Here is an 8126-nt window from a genome sequence, read left to right as displayed (position 1 = left end):
TCCACATTATAATTGTCTTATTGTAATAAAGTAAATTACACTTGTACGTTAATCCGAATTACTTGACATTGATCCTAATAGTCAATCGGTTTTATTACCATAACTATTGTCAAGTAAATATCTTGTTGTTGTATTATCTCGATCTCGTCCATAAACAATCACACAAGGTATAAGACTTATAGGTTGATATTTAAAAGATTGTGGTGTATTTGGATACCCTCATATTTTCATTTTGCTATGTTCTTTCAATCCCATGATTACATATTTTGCAGATTTCACCTTCATAGCTCATGTCATCCTCTTACTAGAGGGTACTTGATGTGATTTGTAGATAGTGGTAAAAAGTGATTCGATTCTCGAACTTGTGAAGGATAACTTTAGACTTAAATTCAAAACTAAATAGAAAACTCACTAATAATTATAACAAACACCGACAAAGTTGGTATCAATATTAAAAGAACACCGAGGCTAAGATTCCACTATTTTCCAAGTTCAAAGTGATTTGGTCCAAATATTTATATTCATGCAATTTTCTCGTTTAATTTGATTCTAAAATATTGCAACTAATAGATTTTCAAAAGTAATAATTGTAAATACCAAGTATGAAGCATCAAGAGTCTATAAACTAAGCATACTCCATCAAAATAGATCACAATCACCCAAATAAAAATCATATTCAATAATAGTTCAAGGCAAATAATCATAATAATAATTGCAATAAATTAAATACAATAGATTGTACCGCTTTTTGTTGAAAAAATAACTTCCTCTGTCGCCTCAGCAATGGGGTTTAGCTCCTCATATTAATCATGATCTCAAAATAATTGTTTATGGCTCAAAAGATGATTAAAAAGATGAAAAGTGATAATACAGACGATTCACAACAGTTTGTTGGTGTTGAAGAATCACTGTTACAAGGGAGAAACAATAGCTAAAGACATAATGCAACCACTATGATGAACGACACATAGGTACTGCTGTGAAACAACGATAGTTTGCTGCGACAGTTGCTTGTGCCTCAATCTTCTTCATCTTCTTCCTCTTCAGCAGCAGCAGCAACAGAATATTGTATTTTTCCTGCAACTCGATCTCTGGAGCTCTATATTCTCCTCCAAACTTCTCCTAAGGTTTCGTACCCCTTATATGACTTATCCCCTCTCCTTTTATAGGTCACAGCTCGATTAAATCTCCCCCAAAATCTTGGTTTATCTCCACGGTAAGTTTCGGAGTTTTCTTTCTGCCAAACTCTCTTCACGCGTATTTGACCTCTCCCAATACTTCCAAACTCTTTATTAGATAACTACGAATGTTGGGGAAGCTTTTCTAGCCTTTAATCTCCCTGAATTTTTGAAAAATACTCCAACAGCAGCCCGTGACCACAACACCTCTGTTTCCTTCTCCCGGTCGATCTAACCCAATTCATTTGATCCAATCACATATACCGACCCTGTTATGCTCTAGGAAGTCCAGCCCAACAAAAATCCGAGATTGAATCTCCTCAAATCTTCCCAAGAATGCGAACCCCAATCTGCATGCATGCTGGTTTGTTTTCCCGCCAAAAACCAGAATTCAAATAATGAAGATGATTTCCCCCTATCCAGAGTAGGGGTGCCTTTAGCAGCTTCCTTAAGGGGTGTCCTGGGGGTTCCCCTTATCCAAACCGGGGGTCCGAATAGCAAGTTTCCTCCGGGTGCTTTCCGAAAACTTTTTGAGCCAATTTTTCCAAAAATGTTTATTGGCCAAAAATACCTACAAATAAATAAAACACCATAATAAGTACAAAAATGATCCCTAACAATATATAGAATCAAGACAAATCAGACATAAAAATGTGTCTATCAAATACCCCCAAACCTATTATTTGCTAGTCCTCGAGCAAAAATAAAATATAAATAAAATCCTAACTCATTGTCGCAGGCATCGTCGATTGCATTTAGCGTATGCAATAAGCCTTTAAACCCCTAGGTGTCTCTAGTGGCGGAGTGTTGTCTCTAGAGGGCTTACCAGAGGTATACTCACAAAACCTTTATACTCCAGACCCTAGCTATCTACACAGAACCTTGGAAGGCACTAAAGAATCTCCTTAGTTGGCATACTTATTGACTACAGGAGGAAGTACCCTGATGCGAAATTCCAATTGCCGACACAAGTTCGCACTCAAGCATACTAAAATTTATATAAAGTGACAGAGCTCTACTCAGATAGTCGCATCCAAACTCAGAATCAAACAAATCACATGGATAGATTAAGAAGATGGATATAAAAAAACATAAATGGTTTTGATGTTGACTAAGGTGAACGATGTTTCTCATATCTGTCTGAAGGCCACTGCCATAATGAACCTATCCTAATGGACTGAGATACCGGTCTGACTAATATCAACACATTGGCATATACAAGGGTACCAGTGGTCGATAATCCTAACTCTAGGTCAACACAACTGGCATATACAAGGGTTCCAGTGGTCGAATTTATTGAATTTATTCCAGTTGGTCTGATGGTCTGGTCTCAATTTCTTTCTTTTTTTTCAACTTTTTTTTTTCTCTTTTTTTTATGGCTATCTCAATCACTCTATTTCTCCCTAGCAATGGTAACAACTTGAATCGTAAGCCCTACCTAATCACTTAGAGAAACATATTTTAAAAATAAAAAAATAAAAATAGAAGTGAAAAGGACTCAATGAGATATGGAGAAACTACCATGTTATTTCTAACACCTGAGCTCTGTGCTTTTATGAATAGACTCTTTAGATGTTTCCATCTAATCAGATTGGTCCCTCAAATCCTACAACCAAAATGCTTCCATCCACTTAGATTGGGTAGTGCCATCCTTAATAAGGATAAATTTCTAGGCTCTGGAGTTTATTTATTGCAACGAAAAGGTAACAAAAAGTTCTACCCCACCCCGAAACTTGAATCTAACATTGTCCTCAATGTTTCTAATTAAAGAACAGTACCAAAAATATAAGTAACATGAGGAAATAGTAAAGAGAGAAGTCGGAAAGATAGTACCTGGGTGAAGTGTAACCAAAAACCTACAAAAATAATATACAACATACAAAATCGCCTCGATGGTCAATCAAAGTAAACAGGGTCCTCCAGAGGGACCTCCTCAACATCACCTGTAGGAAAAGGCTCTATAAAGGGATTCAATCGCTGACCGTTAACCTTCGAAGAACTACTACCATCTGGTGTCTCAATCTCAACAGCGCCATGAGAAAAAACAGTACGGCCCACAAAAGGACCGGTCCATCGAGAGCGCAACTTCCCGAGGAATAGATGTAACCGAGTGTCATATAGAAGAACTTTTTGACCTGGAGAAAATGACTTTCGTAAAATATTTCTATCATGCACAAGTTTCATTTTGTTTTTATACTCCTTAGCACTATCGTATGCATCTCTACGAATCTCGTCCAACTCATTGAGCTGGAGCTTTCTTTGAGCTCATGCCTTGTCAAGTGAAAAGTTTAAGTTCTTAATAGGCCAATAGGCTCGATGCTCTAACTCAACAGGCAGGTGACATGCCTTGCCAAATACTAAACGATAAGGTGACATTCCAATGGGTGTCTTAAACACAGTACGGTAAGCCCATAAGGCATCAGTAAGCCTCGACGACTAGTCTTTCCTATTTGGATTAACTTTTTTCTCTAGAGTACATTTAATTTCCCTATTGGAAACCTCTACCTGACCACTAGTCTGAGGGTGATATGGGGTTGCTACTTTATGGGTAATACCGTATTGTTTCATTAAAAGAGCAAACGGTCTATTACAAAAGTGTAAACCTCCATCACTAATTATAGCTCGCGGCGTACCAAAACGTGTAAGTATATTCTCTTTCAAAAACCGGACTACGACCCTGTGGTCATTTGTTTTACACGGAACCGCCTCAACCCACTTAGACACATAGTCTACATCGACAAGTATATAAAGATAACCAAACGAAATAGGAAATGGACCCATAAAATCAATTCCCCATACATCAAAGACCTCAATCACTAAAATAGGGTTCAAAGGAATCATATTTCTACAGGAAATGGTTCCTAACTTCTGGAAACGCTCACAAGAAACACAATGACTATGGGAATATTTAAACAACGAAGGCCAGTAAAATCCACACTGCAAAATCTTAGCAGCAGTCTTCTTAGCACTAAAATGACCCCCACATGCATGTTCATGACAAAAGGAGATAATACTAGACTGGTCACTCTCAGATACACATCTCCTAATAATCTGGTTCAGACAATACTTAAACAGATAAGGATCGTCCCAAAAGAAATGCTTAACCTCGGCTAAAAACCTAAAACGATCTTGCTTACCCCAATGTTGAAGCATTCGACCAGTAACAGAAACAGAGAACAATTGTTCATCAGGAAAACTATCCCTTATAGGAAGGGAATTATTAGGGGAACTAACAACTAGCCTAGACAAGTGGTCTGCTACCACATTCTCTGCACCCTTTTTGTCTCTAATGTCTGGACAAAATTCTTGTAACAAAAGGATCCATCTAATCAATCTAGGTTTGGTATCCTTCTTAGACAAAAGGTATTTCAAAGCAACATGATCAGTATAGATTACGATTTTAGAACCTAATAAATAGGATCTAAACTTATCCAAGGCAAACACGATGGCTAGGAATTCCTTCTCGGTAGTTGTATAGTTCATTTGGGAATCATTCAGAGATTTGCTAGCATAGTTAATTACATGGAGTAACTTGTTTTCTCGCTGACCTAGCACAACGCCTATAGCATAATCTGAAGCATCACACATGATCTCAAAGGGTAGGTTCCAGTTGGGTGCCTGGACTATCGAGGCAGTAGTGAGTAAAGTTTTAAGCTTATCAAAAGCCTTTAAGCAAGAATCACCAAAGACAAACTTAACATCTTTTGCAAGCAAATTTCAAAGAGGTCTAGAAATCAAGCTAAAATCCTTAATGAATTGACGGTAAAAACCTGCATGCCTTAAGAATGACCTAAATTTTTTTACGGTTTTTGGGACCTGTAGAGTCTTAATAAGGTCAATTTTGGCTTTGTCTACCTCTATACCCTTTGAAGAAACGATGTGCCCTAAGACAATTCCTGATTCAACCATGAAATGGCATTTTTCCCAATTAAGCACTAAATTCTTTTCCTTACACCTAGTCAACACTAATGTCAAATGATGCAAGCACTCATCAAAAGATGAACCAAACACTGAAAAATCATCCATAAAGACCTCTAAGAACCGTTCTACCATGTCAGAAAATATGCTCATCATGCAACGCTGAAAAGTCGCAGGGGAATTACAAAGCCCGAAAGGCATGCGTCTATACGCAAAGGTACCAAAGGGACAGGTAAAAGTGGTTCTCTTCTGGTCTTATGGGGCAATAACGATTTGATTATATCCAGAGTAGCCATCTAAAAAGCAATAGTGACTATGTCCAGATAATCTCTCTAGCATCTGGTCGATGAAGGGAAGGGGAAAGTGGTCCTTCCTTGTGACCTTGTTCAATTTACTATAGTCAATACACACACGCCATTCCATGGTCACTCGGGTTGGGGTTAATTCATTATTATCATTCTGGACTACAATGATACCTGATTTCTTGGGGACAACCTGAACAGGGCTGACCCACTTACTGTCTGAAATTGGGTAAATAATACTCGCATCTAACAACTTAAGCACCTCTTTTCGAACTACCTATTTCATGGTAGGGTTCAGTCGACGTTGCATCTCCCTAGAAGGTTTGGAGTCTTCCTCTAAATGAATCTGATGCATACACACAGTAGGACTTATACCCTTAATGTCTGCTATAGTCCACCCTAAAGCTTCCTTATTGTCTTGAAGTACTTTTACTAGCCTACTTTCCTGATCACTATCCAAATCGGAAGCTACAATTACAGGTAAAGTCTCAGATGGGCCTAAAAACACATACTTTAGAGTATCGGGTAGTGGTTTGAGGTCCAACTTTGGGGGCTCTTCTAAAGAAGGAATTAGGGTAGTCTTAGAAACTGGTAACGGTTCGAACCTAGCTTTTCATCTATCAGTGTCTAACACAGGGGTAGAATCTAATAAAGCATTCACTTGTTCAATAGTGTTATCATCATCAAAATCTAAACCAAAATGGGATAGACAACTTTCTAATATGTCTTCAAATAAAATGTTTGGTAATGACTTCTGAACTAAGGCTTCTATCATGTTCACCTCTTCAACACATGTGTCATCTAGCTCATAAGGTAGCTTACTGACATTAAAAATGTTCATCTCTATAGTCATATTACCAAAAGATAAATTCATCACACCATTTCGACAGTTAATGATCGCATTCGACGTAGCTAAAAACGGGCGACCTAAAATCACAGGTATCTGGTTCTCTGGGTCAGGGACAGGTTGAGTATCTAGGACCACGAAATCCACTGGATAGATAAACTTGTCGACCTCAATAAGGACATCCTCAATAACACCTCGAGGAATTTTAACAGACCTATCAGCTAACTGCAGTGTTATCTGAGTAGGTTTCATTTCACCAAGTCCTATCTGTAAGTACACATGGTACGGAAGTAGGTTCACACTGGCTCCTAAGTCAAGTAAAGCTTTTTCTACCCGGTGTTTACCTATTGTACAAGCAATGGTAGGGGAACCTGGGTCTTTGTACTTTGGAGTTGTAGTGTTTTGAATAATTGAACTTACGTGACTAGCTAAAAAGGCTTTCTTATGGACGCTAAGTTTTCGCTTTCGCGTACACATATCCTTAAGGAACTTGGCATAAGCAGGAATTTGCCTAATTGCATCTAATAAAGGAAGGTTTATGGTAACTTGCTTAAAAACCTCCAATATGTCATTAAAGTTCGATTCCTTCTTTGTTGGTACTAATAGCTGAGGAAATGGGGCTCTAGGCACAGAATCAGACCTCTCAGGAACTGAGTTGGCATCATCAGAAATTTTATCAGTTTCCTTAGCTAGTGGTCCTGAGGGGTGAACTACAGTATGTTCACTATCGGGCATGGTTACCTGATTGTCTACTATTCTACCACTCCTAAGGGTTCTAATAGCATTCAATTGATTCGATGGTTTTGTACCTACTTCATGAACTCCTCTAGGATTGGGATTAGTCTGACTAGGGAACCTACCATTATCTCTCTCACTTAAGGTCTTAGCTATTTGGCCGACTTGAAGTTCTAACTTAGCAAGGCTCTGAGCATTAGTTTGAAAATTCTGCTTGGTTTCCTGTTGAAAACTAACATGGCTTGTGCTAACATTTCCTGAGTTTTTGCTAACATCTTAATAGATTCCTCTAAGCTAGTCGTTTTATTTTCTGGGCCTGATGTATTCCTAGTGTAGCCAAAACCTGGGGGAGCATTAGAATTATTAGACTGACCCTGACTCTGGCCCTTAGACCATGAAAAGTTCGGATGGTTCTCCAACCAGGATTATAGGTTTCTGAATATGGGTCAAACTTCTGACGATTATCAAACCTAGTGTTATTATATAGAGCATTGGCTTGCTCTTCATTATTCTGGCCTTCCCAAAAGGCTCCAATCTACCACTAGTGTTACCCACTTCTAAAGCTTCTAACCTTTTCGCTATAGCAGCAATTTTGGCATCTGATTCATAGCCTCCTTCTACCCTATTAACGTTTCCTCTGCCGAGAAGAATTGTTTTCTGGGGTCCCCTACTACTTTCCCATTGTTGGGTCTTTTCGGCGACTTCATGCAAATATGTCATCGCGTCATCAACTGTTTGGTTCTCAAATCCACCAGTACACATAGATTCTACTGTGGTTGTGGTGGGATAATCTAAACCCTCATAAAGGATCTGAACTAACCTAACCTTCTCTAAACCATGATGAGGACATTGGGCTAATAAATCATTGAACCTTTCCAAATACCTATACAAAGTTTCTCCCTCCTGTTGAGAAAACGTGCAGATTTGCGTCCTAATAGACGATGTTTTGTGCCTAGGGAAAAACTTGTTCAAAAAGGCAGATGTAAGTTGTTCATACGTTTCGATTGACCCGGAAGCCAAACTATATAGCCACGATTTAGCTTTATCTTTCAGGAAAAGGGGAATAACCTAAGTTTCAAAGCATCATCATCTAGGTTTCTAATCCTGAGGGTACTACAAATTTCCTCAAAGTCCCTAACATGGAAA

General features: G+C 38.4%; 1 pseudogene; it reads left to right on the top strand.

Annotated features, from left to right (window-relative positions):
- Positions 1 to 7812: 7812 nt before the first annotated feature.
- LOC113300720 lies at positions 7813 to 7912 on the top strand (annotated as a pseudogene).
- The last annotated feature ends 214 nt before the right edge of the window (positions 7913 to 8126 follow it).

The sequence above is a fragment of the Papaver somniferum genome, chromosome 7, assembly GCF_003573695.1.
Source record: "Papaver somniferum cultivar HN1 chromosome 7, ASM357369v1, whole genome shotgun sequence".
Taxonomy (NCBI): domain Eukaryota; kingdom Viridiplantae; phylum Streptophyta; class Magnoliopsida; order Ranunculales; family Papaveraceae; genus Papaver; species Papaver somniferum.
This window is presented reverse-complemented; position numbering and strand designations above follow the sequence as displayed.